At 39.2% G+C, this 13,499-nt stretch overlaps 1 long non-coding RNA gene across 1 annotated transcript in view; it reads right to left on the bottom strand.

Annotated features, from left to right (window-relative positions):
- LOC128091455 (uncharacterized) overlaps positions 1 to 13,499 on the bottom strand; it is a 244,858-nt gene that overhangs the window by 168,303 nt on the left and 63,056 nt on the right. The gene's annotated exons all lie outside the window — the stretch shown is intronic.

Here is a 13,499-nt window from a genome sequence, read left to right as displayed (position 1 = left end):
AGACATAGCAGAAGGAGAATCAAAGATTAGAAAATTGCCTGCATCTCCTTATCTTTTCTTTATTATATTATTTCTCCTTTTGGTAGCTTTGATGTATTTGACACAGATGCTTTTTTGAGGCAAAAAGAAGAAAAGATAATCAGGAAATAATGTACACACTCTAACAAGCAACTGGAAAGGCATTGAACACTGCAGACTGGTTCTGGAGAAGTTAAGAAGTAATTACTTATGCAGAGAGCTTGTAGAAAAACTCCAGTACTGAAAAATGCCTTTTTACCTCTTATGTGAATTAAGATTAATTATAATGCCTAGCCCATAGAATATTAGTCAGACAGAGTTGGAAAAAAAAAAAAATCACATTCATTTCTTTTGTGCTAAAGCCATTAGCTTAAAATAGTTCATAATTGATTTTCATCTGGTGATGAAAGTGTGGGTGCATTTTTTTTTTATTCTTCATTCTCTCTTTTCAGATGGACAGCTTAAAGAAGTGGGAATACTTCTAGACATAGCTAAGGCTCCAAAAGAGTCCATCAAGATGAGTTTTTCAGCTAGACAATTCAGCCATTTTGGACAGCTTCATGCAAGGTATTCTATTATTCAATTATCCTAAATTTATTAGAGTTAAAATAGGCAGTCACCAAAAACAAAATCAGAAGAGCTGTGGTCTGACATAAGATCAGTGTTCAAAAAAAATAAAAAAGCTGCTCAAATACCACTGAATAGGCTCAATTGCTTCCAACTAAAGTGACTTGCAGAGAAGACATGACAGTTCCACACACTGTGAAAATTAATTTTCCTAGATGGCTGGTGGGGAAAGTTTCATGTTACAAATCGGTGGTGTTTCACCCATCTGTTTGCACTTCAGGAGAATTTGATATCTTAGATCTCATGTGAGCTCACTGAAATTAAGGGAGTATAGCTTGAACTGAGCATGCAAGATCAAGAATTATTAACACAAAGAGGTTTCAAAATTTGTTTCACAAAGGATTTCCATATTTTGCCACCTCACTGGTTCCAGAACAGGAATGAAGCTCGTGTGTTTCCAAATTTTCAAAGGAAAATGTTTGATGGCTGACATATTCAACTCATTTTTATATTATCATATTGTAGTATGATCTCCAAACAAAATACTAATTCAAAAGTCGTTTCTGGGAAATGTCTGAACAGAACCCTCTTTAGGAGAACACAGCATGATGGTGATACGTACCCGACTTAGCAACTTAACCCATTTTCAAGTTGCATTTTGGATGGAATTTTGTCCAGGTTTTCTAATCCAGACTCTGCTATTACATATTTACAGAAAGACAACAAATGCAGACAGCAGCTTTTGGATGATAGAATGGAGGTGAATTTTTTTAGCTATACAGGCAGTGGAGGAAATGTTTGGAACCACTGTTAGTAAATGATTAACAAATAACTAGAAATAACCATTCTGCTAATGTGAATGTGCACTTGTAGATTTATGAGCATGAATTTGTAGAAAGTATTTTTGAAAAAGGCAGAAGAGCAAGTTAAGGGCTAGGTATGTACACACATTGGACTCCACATGAACTGAGGCACAGACCCTCACATTGCAGAATAACCCTCACCGTTGCAAGGAGAGGGTTAAGAAGAAGCGATCTTTTATTTCCTGTCACTCATGATGATTAAAGAACTTTTCCCTACAGCAGGCAATGCTGGCTGCCCTCACACAGACTCCTGGAATGAGAACAGCTGCTGTGAATAAGACAGGGTGAAATTTTCAGACCCTCAGGGAGGCATGTGCAAGGGAGACTCAGCAGTAATAGGGCAAATAATACAAATGAAAAAGATCTGGAAGGGTGGAGTCCTGCCAACAAGCAGCAGCAAGAAAGACCTTACTGACAGTAGGGTGGGACAGGAACCCAGGCTATCAATAGAAGTGGGAATGAGATATTAGGAGCTGGGAAAATTGGCTGGAGTTTCACCGGACCTGACCTGGTCCACCCCACTCCCCTGACATCTTCTGTAAGTGCTCTGGCCACCAACACACCAGCTGGAGAGGCAGAAGGGATCCCAATCAAGCCTATGGATATTGACATAAAGGAGGTTTTATAGCCATTTTCTTGGATAGCTGCTCTTCAGCTAACTTCTGGCGTGATTCAAGGTTTGCCAAACCAGAGGCAGTGACACAGCAAGCTCTGTTTCTCTTCTTGTTTGTGTAAAAGGAAATTAACACGGTTCTCTGCTTGCAGTATTTTGAATACCAACAACTTAAAGCTTCCTCAGCTGTTCAGAAGCAGCAGTCTTTCCAGTATGTAGTTATCATTTCTTTGAATTCATCACTTCATTTAATTCATTCATTTACTGGTCCCAGGGACTTCCTATAAGGCTCACATATAAAATAATGCAAAATGCAGTCTATTAATAGAAACCCTATTAATAACACTGAAGTAACACTTCAATTCTTTCTCAAGGAGTTTCTGTTCTGAATAGACTAAGGGTAAGATAAAGAAAAACAAGGTTTTTACAAGACTCATCATTTAACCAGTTCTCAAACTATTCATTTCTTTTTATCTCTTTCTAGTAAAAAAATAAAATAAAAAAAACACTACTAATAAAAAGAAAAAAGCTCTGATGTTCTGTTTAGACACCATAAAAAGCAAGCAATAAAATGGCTACCACCCATTAGGCTAGAATTCCTAATTATCAGGAGTGATACTCAATCTAAAATAAGACCCATATCTCTGATATTCACTGCAAGGTGGGTGAAGATAACAGAAGCCATAAAATGAAAGGAAGGATATCTGTGGCTGTTGGGAAAAAGACTATAGTGTCAGTATAACTTTATATTCAGCTACATATCAGGATCACATAAGAAGCAATTATTTTCTCAACAGTCAAAATCCTAGTGTTGGAGATTACTTCAGTACAACCTACAGAGTATTTAAAAAGAAAGGTTTGAAAGTCCACAGGGTATAAAGCGCTTGTATGATTTGAAGAGACATGACAAACATGCTTATCAGGATGATTTTCACAAAACCCTAATTTTTAAAGCATTAACCATGTGCTAAATAAAGCCTCTAATACTTTCCCTTTTCTAAGAAAACTCAGCTGATCTTCATATAATTTGCATATACATTTACCTTATATTTTAGTACAGGAGGCAAAGCATATTATAGCTGTATTAAAAGCTACAAATCTGTAGCTTTCATACATAATAAACATCCAAAATAATGAACACTAAAAAAAAATTGTGTCTCTGCTAACTAAAGTGTCTAAGTATATAAAGATTATTTTTACCATTTAGTAAATTAGGCACACGCACAAGGCTGGGCAAAAATAAATTGTATTACCAGTAAATTCAGGCATTACACGATGTGTACTTTTAGCATCATGTAAACACAAGTCCTCTGATCTTTAGGATGAGTCCTCCTGCAACTCGAATGAAGTCACAGACTGTAATTTGCCCAACTCAGGTAGTCACAAGAGAGCAATTTGAAAGAATCATAGAATCATTAACGTTGGAAAAGACCACCAAGATCATCTAGTGCAATCATCACCACCATGCCCACCAAATGATGTCCTACAAGGTACATACTAGACACAGCAGAGCCATGTTTGGGCCAGCAATCTATTCTAACTCCTGGTATCAAAAATGATGCAAAAGCTAACTGCAAGGAGAAGCTGGCAAGTCTGGATCACTTTTACAGGAATGCTGTGCCATTCGCTACAGCTGGACTTCTCTGTGCTATTTAGGACTCATCAGACATGACTTTTTATTGCTTTGGTGGGAACATGGGCTTTTCTCTCCTCAGGAAATTAAAGAAAGGGCTTCAGCTGCTGAGGACGTAGCAAACATGGGGGTCATAAAGCTGTCAAAATAAACACCTTGAGAGGCAAACGAGGCTGCCTATCGTCACTCTGCTGGAACACAAACAAGCATGCCAGTCCTGGTAGTTACAGTTCCAACATTTGAACTTGTACTTCACTGCACTGGGAGTTGAACTAGATGACCTTCAAAGGTCTCTTTCCAACTCTAAGAATTCAATGATTCTATGAAACACAGACACCTGGAGGTGACAGAGCTTCCCCTGGCCATGTTGACAAGCTTTAGTTTTCTGTAAAATGTTCTATAGTAGCAGTTAATATCATTGCAGACAAAATTCATTTGCAGCTGGCTTGCCTGGATGAAGATGACTGAGAAACTACTTGTTATGAACAACTTGAGTATCACCTTTGCATCGTTAATATCACTAATTCCAGATGCTCTCAAATCTGTCCACAACCAATTCTTAAAATATTAATCATTTTCAAGGCAGAGATTTTAAGAAACTGATAAATAGTAGAGATGCATTCTACCTTTATTTTCAGCCCTTTTTATGCTGCTGTGAGGGTTAGAATTGACCTGCTTTAGCAAGGTGAAAAATGCAAACTTCCTGTGCTCACCTGCTTGCTGGAGCTGCGGTTTAAGTGAAACAGAAAGCAGCATGAAATTTGACACTGCCTACACAAATCCCTCTCCTGCATTTTGCCTTTTACAAACAGCAGATTACTTCAGCGGAAATCAAGATGAAAGCAAAAGAGATATCTTAACCTTAAACTACATGAAAACAGCATGTTAAACTAAAGCAGAATATGAATACTCCTGCCATCCCAATAGGAAATGAATTAAGACCTTCAGATTTACCTTTTAAATGAAAGCTGGACAATCATCAGAACCCTTGCCCTTCTCTAAAACAAAGTAAATCTACTTCTTTTTTTTTTTTTCTTTCTCCTAATTAAATTACTTCCAGCTTCTTGGACAGAGGAAAAGTATCCTGTCTCACAGAAGCAACTTTTCACATTCCAGGACAAATAGAAGGACTGTGATGTACTGAACGTAAACCAGCCTGCATCTGCAATCGTCACTGGTTTCCTACTAGTCTGTCTACTCATTCTTGGGTAATGAGCCAGCTGTTCAGTCATATTCAGGTGACAATTCCTGCTGCAAGACTGCAGTCAGGCAGCAATGAAATAGAAACAGGCCCATGGATTCTGACTGCTATGAAGAACTGAGCCTGATGCAACAGGGAGAGCAAAGTCCTCAAACTGGGGCAGCCATTCCTAGCACATTCCAGGCAAGAACCTGTGGATGGCACAGAAAGGTTAAGCTGCCAGGAGCAGGAAACATGATGAATGAATAAGTAAAACAAGAAGCAGGCAAGTTTATAGGTCTGGAAATAAACCTCCAAATGCCTTTTCAAGTGGTTCCAGCCTCTCATTCATATTAAAGATTATTCTGAACTGTGTTTCAACAGCATTGCTAAAACAAATTGCTTTAGGGAGCAGACATCCACTTTCCCAACCTCTGCTTGATGACTTGCAGAGAACAAATAGTGCAGTGCTATTGTCAGTTTGAAGAAGCAATGTCATAAAGGAAATAATGCACATTTTTATTCTCCTAAACATCCTGTTTTTCTGCAGTTAATTTTAATATAAGCTGCAAAACAAAACAAAACAAAACACCCTGTATGTGTGGCTTGCTGTCTTGTGATCTCATCAGGTCCTTCTCATTATAATCACGGAAAAGTGGTTTAACTACAGTCACTGAATATCAGCTCCTCAGCCCCCACAGAGAAATTCATATTAAAATGCAGCATCAGAATGGCAAAGCATAGATTTTTATTTATCTAGGAATGTTTGGCTGAAAGAAGGACCTAGGCTTGATAATTAAATAGTGAACCTGATCTTTACAGGCTGCATGATTCTACATGCCAACCTTAATATATGCCTAAAACTGTTTGGACTGGAAAAATCACTCCATTTGCCCTCTACACATCAAGCAGTGATGACTAATAATATTGCTGAATGTTGAATAAGAAACACTGTGCTGGTGCAGACACACCCGGACTGCTGTGCTCAGTGCTGAGCCCTGTTGCCAAAGAGCTATTAGTACATCAGAGGGTACTCAGAAGAAAGGGAAAAAGTCAATTAAAGAGATGTAGCAGCTGTCATAGTAGGAAAGACTTTGAGGGGTGAGTGGCAGTTGGCTAGGCTAGTGTGAAAGAGGCACAAATTATTTAGTGGAAGCCCTCCTCTGAACTTACCACATTACTTAGAGGATTTTTGCAGATAAGAAGCAAGCAAGGTAGTGATTGCCCAAGTGTAGCTGTCCTCCAGACAGTGTGTGGCCTCATTGCACAGAGAGATCAGGACACCAACAGAATTTACCTGCAACAGCATAAGCCAATTTCTTCAACAGTAAAATGAGAGGGAAAACACATCCTAGAAAAATACTGAAGGCCTGCACCTAAGTCGCATTCTTACATTATCTAGGTCCAATTGCTGATGAAATCTGTAGAAGTTCATCACCCAAACAATTCAGAGATTGTTTGCTGACATGACTGATGCACTGGAAAGAACAAATCCCATTGACTTTATCAGAACCTAGATTCCCCACTGTCTAAATTCAAATGGAAATAGAGTTACTTAATCCATGCTTTTGAAGATATCAGTATCTACAACTATATAGAGAAGGGATGATAAGTGGAAGTCATATACTGTAAGTTCTTCAGACAAGTGTTCAAATAGAATCACAGAATCTCAGGGTTGGAAGGGACCTCAAGGATCATGAATCTCCAACCCCCTGCCACAGACAGGACCACCAACCTCCCCATTTAATACTAGACCAGGCTGCCCAGGGCCCCATCCAACCTGGCCTTGAACACCTCTAGAGATGGAGCATCCACAACCTCTCTGGGCAGCCTGTTCCAGCACCTCACCACTCTCTATATAAAGAATTTCCCCCTGACATCCAACCTAAATCTCCCTTCCCTTAACTTAAAACCATTTCCCCTCATCCTGCAGTTATCAACCCTTTCAAAGAATTGATTCCCCTCCTATTTGTAGACTCCCTTTAGGTACTGAAAGGCTGCAATGAGGTCACCCCACAGCCTTCTTTTCTCCAGGCTGAACAAGCCCAGCTCCCTCAGCCTGTCTTCATAGGGAAGGTGCTCCAGTCCCCTGACCACCTTCGTGGCCCTTCTCTGGACCCTCTCCAACAGCTCTCTGTCTTTTTTGTACTGGAGGCTCCACACTTGGACACAGTACTCCAGATGGGGCCTCACAAGAGCAGAGTAGAGGGGAACAATCACCTCCCTGTCCCTGCTGGCCACCCCTCTTCTGATGGAGCCCAGGATACCATTTGCCTTCCAAGCCGCAAGGGCATGCTGCTGGCTCATGTTAAGTTTTTCATCTATCAAGACCCTCAGGTCCTTCTCCACAGGGCTGCTCTCAAGGATTGCTCCTTCCAGTCTCTATGGATGCCTGGGATTCCTCCGGCCCAAGTGCAAAACTCTGCACTTTGCCGTGTTGAACCTCATCAGGTTCACTCGGGCTCACCTGAATGGCAACCCTTCCTTCTACCCTGTGAACTGCACCACTCAGCTTGGTATCGTCAGCAAATTTGCTGCGGGTGCACTCAATTCCATCATCGATGTCATTGATAAAGATGTTAAAGAGCACTGGTAAATACAAAGAGTACACAAGAAAACAGGAAAGATAAAAAAAAAAGAAACAATTAGAAACAACTAAATTAAGTTCAGTACAAATTACCTTATGGTAACAAGTGTGAAGCAGTAGAAGAGACCATCTCAGCATCAGGGAACTAATGAGGCTGATGAATGACAATAATTAGAACTGAGATCAAGTACGATTGATCCAAGCTCTTATTAAGAGTCAGCATTACCAAAAGAACCTCCAGATAAAATGTTATACAATGCTTATGAGCACAGCCATTGAAAAGCAGTAAGGCTTAGGCCCACTGGGTCTATCTATGGGACACTCAGTCTGGCCATGTCATTCTGAGTAAAATCACGTCATTCACACACTCTGGATAAGCTCTCTGAGCACTGCCTTGTTTCCAAGGTTCAGTAACGCAGCAAGATTAGCTGATAGAGAAACTTAACAGTTTTATATATCATATATATGTATATGTGATTTTTCTTTGAGAGCTAGTGACAAGCAAAATGTCTAGATCAATTTATAAATAAACCATTTAACAAAATAATTTATCCCTTCAAGAATCAAGCACATAGCACCTAGATCATGAATTAAGCACAGAGTCCCAAAAATGTGATAGTTACAATACAATACCTAAAAATCAGTGCAGGGGAGGGAGAAGTTTTTACTTAGGCTTTACGCACTCCCTTCAGGCCATATGATCTGATGCTAGTGGTATGTCTGTTACATAAAATAATTCATACACTGTCCTGGAAAACATAGCAGGAGTGTCAGCTGCCATCATGGCTTATGCCTACTGTGACAGCAGGATGTGTAACAGGGTTTGAGGCAAGATTTCTGTCTTCTGATCTTTTACTGTGCAAGAGCCTGGCTACTACATTTCCTTCAAAATCTGGGGCAAAACATCAGTTCAAAGACTTCATGATGACAAGGGAGAACTTGCATTTAATGACTGTTTCAGCCAACTTGTGATCTCAGATTCCCTACCCATTTATTTCTCCCTCCAAGTTCCCCCGCCTGATATTTTTTCTAGGTGGAATAAACCAGGCCTGCTTGTATCCATTTTCACAATCCACTCAGCTCTGACCAACTGTCCCCTTCTCTCCTTCCTTGCACAAAGCAGTCCTGTTTCTCAATAGCAGCATCTTTATACAGGGCATTTCCTTGTAAGATTTCACCTCTAATGACATTGGCAGCCAAGGAATTTTCTCACTTAATCTCTCTTTTGATAATTTTTTTCTCATCATCCTCTACAAGATCCTCAACTCTACTACTATTTTGATTCTTGTTTGCTTGCCATTGAACAGATTCTTACCTTCAGTCAAGTTAATACCAGGTGGATATCTGCAGCACAGGTACTCTTTATTTTAAAAGTGCGTACACATTATGCATAACTCATTCCCTATAATTATTCAGAGTGCTCTCATTTCTGGAAATGACTGTTCTTCTTATTCTGTCAGGAAGTAATAGGATACTTTACAGTAGGTTCCTCTGACTGCAGAAGCTGCACTGTATATGATGTACTGATAAACTTACAAGAAAGCCTCCTTAGATGGTTTCTCATTTAAGTTATTGGGAAACTAGATGTGCCGAAAAGAGTTTCCTTCAGCACAGTGCCCACCAATCTTGTTCTGTTAAAAACGAAGGGCTTTGCACTCTCTCCCTTTCTCACCTCATTTTTCCCCACACACCTTAACTTGTACTCTCCAATTGCCTGATCACACCAACCTTGACCTCCCAATCTTCTTCCATATACCTTTTTCCCCATTTAAACCATGAAGAGACCATCCTCTGCAATGTGATCCACATGAACGTTCCCTTGTCTTTCTCCAGTCAAAAAGTGGATTCTTCCAAGAAGAATTATCTTCAAACTCTGCCAGGTGGTGGCTATCATTTCACATTTTTCCTTTTTTTTTTTTTTTAATAAATAGCAGAATTAATAAACAGCAAAATTAATACCATCTGTCTGTACCTGTAACTTCGGTCCTCAACAAGAAAACTGCTGCCATTGAAAGGTCAAGAAGTAAAGTGTTGAAGTATCTATACCTCAAGATGTCACAGATGAAGTAGGAGGCAATGCATCTGAACACATGGCCGGGTACAGACATAGCAAGGGACATTTGGCTGCTGTCTTCACATGCCACGCTGACATGCCTCAAGGCTGACTTGTGTCAGCACAGCTGCTTGCATCTCTAAGTGTCTGTTTATGGGCCTGGCTCTCAGGCATGATGCTCTCTTTTCTAACAGCCCTGTCTGCCTCTTCTAAAGGAGAGTACTGGGATACCTCAATTCCCTAAACAACAGTTCCACTGCCCAGAGGTGATGGTGTTGATAATTTGTAATTGTGACAGTTCCCTCCAGTCTCTCTCTCTCTCACTGGTAGAAGATTTGGTGCTGCATATATTTGGCAGTCTTACTGACAGAATGCTCATATCACAAAAGTTTTGATGGATGCTTTACCAATGTCAAACTAGGAATCAAGGAGCATTACTAATCAAACACACACACACACACACACACACACAAGCTTCCCACAGATTTCTTTCTTTGACCCAGGGACTGAAGTCCTCAAATTCATCATGGCATACATTTACCATGTAACACAAAGTTTAGTTCACAAGGCCATCACAGAGCTTTTTGTCATCAATCTTTAGACTGAATTAAGACTACAACTGATGTAAATCTCCAATTCTAATTCAGTGCTCAAAACTCGTGCACCCTTGACCTGTTTGATAAAGAATGCGATGATGTGATCCCCAGAATGCTCATGATTCCTCATTACTTATGCATGCTACCCAGGTATATTTACAAACAAATCAAATACAAAGGCACTTCGTTATGAAAGCTGTGTTTGTGCTGCAAGCTGCATTTTTTTCAAGGAAACACAATGTATTGATCAGCCTCTGCCAGAACACATGAATCAAGCCACATCGCTGCCTCAGTCCAAAATGTGATACAACATCATGGCTGTTGCAGCTTGTGGAGATGCTTAATTCCTCCAAGCAGACACATAGGGCATAACAACAAATGTCCTGCTGAAGAAAACCCAGTGGAAAACCATGGCTTAATGAAACACATGAAATTGCAATGATATTCCAGTCTGTTTCTGCTCATTTCAATATCCTATCAATTTATTACATATGGCAATTCACACTATCCTGCCCTTAACCTGGAACTGTGGGAGCAGACAGTATTAAATGGGATATGGGAAAAAATCCATAAGGTGACCTAAACATCACATTCCTTGTTCATTTTCACTTCGGCATGACTCGCCCTCCCCTCTACCTAATGGTTCCCCTACATTTGACCAACTTAAAATAAAAAGACTGCATAGTGGAAAACACTCATGCAGCACATTCCAGAAGAAGCAGAAAAATGCCTAAAGAACATTCAAGATATTCACCTTGAACATTACATGGAGAATGAAAAAGTGACATAGCGGGATAGCAGCTAATACCATATTTCATATAAGTGCATATTTACTATTGCAAAGAAATAAAATGAGCTTCTGCAATGTTTGTGGTGTCACATAAGCCATTTTTTTCTGTAGTACTCATAGATATTACCATGAGTGACAAGGAAAATATTCTTTTCTTTGAAATGAAAGATGAATTATACCTAAAACTGTAAGGTAAAGCTGCAAGTGCTGCTGAATAACATTTTGGTGAAACAAGACTTCCCTATTTTCTAAAAATTCTCTAAGTATTTTCTGGACGTTGTGTTCTTTGTTCTCAATATGCATGGATATCACAGATCCCTGAAGAGTAGCAGAAACCAATTAGAAGCCTGTCAGATTTTTTTCCTTTGAGAAGCCTTAGACTTGCCAGCTGTGTCCTCATCCACAGAACAGCCCCTTTGTTTCCACTGCTCTACTGGGATCCACATGGACACAAAGCAAAACACAGACCCTCCTGTGACCTCTTCTTCCCCACCATACAGAAAGCTAATCGACCCTCTCAGTCTAGTTCTCCTTTCTTCCTTATTGATGTACCAGTATGCATTGGTTATTAGCCCATTTGCCCTTAACCAGCTATCAACCTTTTAATCTAAGATCCTGCTATATCAGTCTTGTCCAAACTCCAACTTCTACATGCTGCCTCCAAGTCAGCAGAAGGTAAAGGAAGTAACTGTAATTGAACTAGCAGCATCGTGCAGTATGATGCTAAGCTGTGGCCCTACAGCACCTGGTACCTAGGGGAAGTTTTCTGAGCTATGCTGCATAGATTATGCCATTTTGCACATCCCTTCTGGAAGTCCTGCATCTCTAATGCAGTAAGAGACTACAACTCTACATTTTAAAACAAGGAGAATTGGAAAATCACCACTTAAATTAAGTGGCAAGCTCCACTCACTTGGAGAGAGGAAAACTGACTGGTCCATAGGTTATGGTGCTGGCTGCCACCATGGCAATAAGCACCTTAAGAAACCACCTTTAAGTCAGTAATCTGAAATCCATGTCTCTGAGATGGGATGCCTGTCTCAGAGCCTTGTGGGGCATGAATTTGGTCTGGGTTCATCTTCCTCAATTCACTTATCAACTGGTACAAGAAAGAGAAGCTCAGCTGTGATCCATAAATATCCTGACCTTTATGTTGCCTGCTTGGTCAAAACAGGATTTCCATATTAAATAACTGACATGTATCCAATACCAGAAGGAAGGAATTAATTCCTATTCTGTCTCTGTACAATGCTTAACACAACAGCCAACAAGCAAAAATAAACCAAAGGAAAAGTAATACTCTGGAGAAGCACATGAAACTTAAAAAGACATATAGTTACAGACCACAGGTGACCATAGAGGTTTTTTCTTCTAGCTAAGAGATGAGCACACTGCTAAATATCAAATAAATAACATGGGCAAAGAGAGAGGAGAGAGAGAGACAGAGACGAGTAAAGAACTGTATCTAAACACAGCAGAATTCATTGTTAGTCACATAGGATATGTATTTCCCTGGCCAAGAAGTGTCCTAAGTTCCTCTTTAAATGGGTCCGGGATAAGCTGGCAGCACCTGAAAGCTTTAGGGACTGTGGAAGTTTTAAAATTTGTTGTAGGTCCATTAAGAGAAATTATGCAAAGTTAATTTGTACTCCTGAATCTCCAGAATTGAGGATATTTATCTTCGATAGAATTTAATACTTGACATTGCAGGTTTTCAAAGATTGCTGCAACTTTGGAACAAGTATTGTTAAGCTGAATGCATTTAAAACTTAGCTGAGCATAAATAATATCTGATTATGAAAAAGTATTATTTACAGTAATTTTGTGTTTTGCTGTTATCTCCAGTTACGTTCACACTAACACACACAGTTTAAGAGAAACAACATTGAAATATAGGAAGAAAAGCTAACGCAACTGATGTCTGACATCTCCAAATGCAATAGCAAAGACGTATATTAGAAATACAAAATGATATATCTTTTTAAACCTGAGTAGGTGCAATTTTGTAGAATTTACAGGAATATAAGAAAACTATGTTTACTAACAGGTTGGATAAAACCTGGTATTTTAGATAACCAGTACATTCATTTTATGCCACATCGATGATTTATTTTATTATCAAAGGCTGAACATATAAAGAGCAAGTCTTTCTGTCATCAAATCAATGAATAAATTTACTTCTTGGATCTGTTATATTAAATGTAGGGAAATGTGCTAAAAAAAGTTCCAGCAGAAATCCATACTTCTAAATTCTCAATTTACTTAAAAATTCACTATTTAAAAAAAAATAATCTCTGGAGATTTTTATACTTATTATACACACAGTTCTTCATTACCGCGGAAGAAAATATTTGCTGTAGAAACAATTTTGTGCCAAACATGTATCCAAAACAGAGGTGGCAGACAAGAACAAACAAGATCTGGGCATTAACATAGAATTTAACTTTTGAAAACAACTGGTTTGTCTTATTGCTGTATCGATAAAACCTTTACATTAACTCTTTTTCAAAGATCAGACAATATACTAGTATTAGAGCTGATGCTTAGTTCTTGAGAGGCAGCAGTAAAGAAACACCATCAAATCTATCTCTTGATAGCA

Source organism: Tympanuchus pallidicinctus, unplaced genomic scaffold (assembly GCF_026119805.1).
Source record: "Tympanuchus pallidicinctus isolate F22 unplaced genomic scaffold, pur_lepc_1.0 scaffold10, whole genome shotgun sequence".
NCBI classification, from domain to species: Eukaryota; Metazoa; Chordata; class Aves; order Galliformes; family Phasianidae; genus Tympanuchus; species Tympanuchus pallidicinctus.
This window is presented reverse-complemented; position numbering and strand designations above follow the sequence as displayed.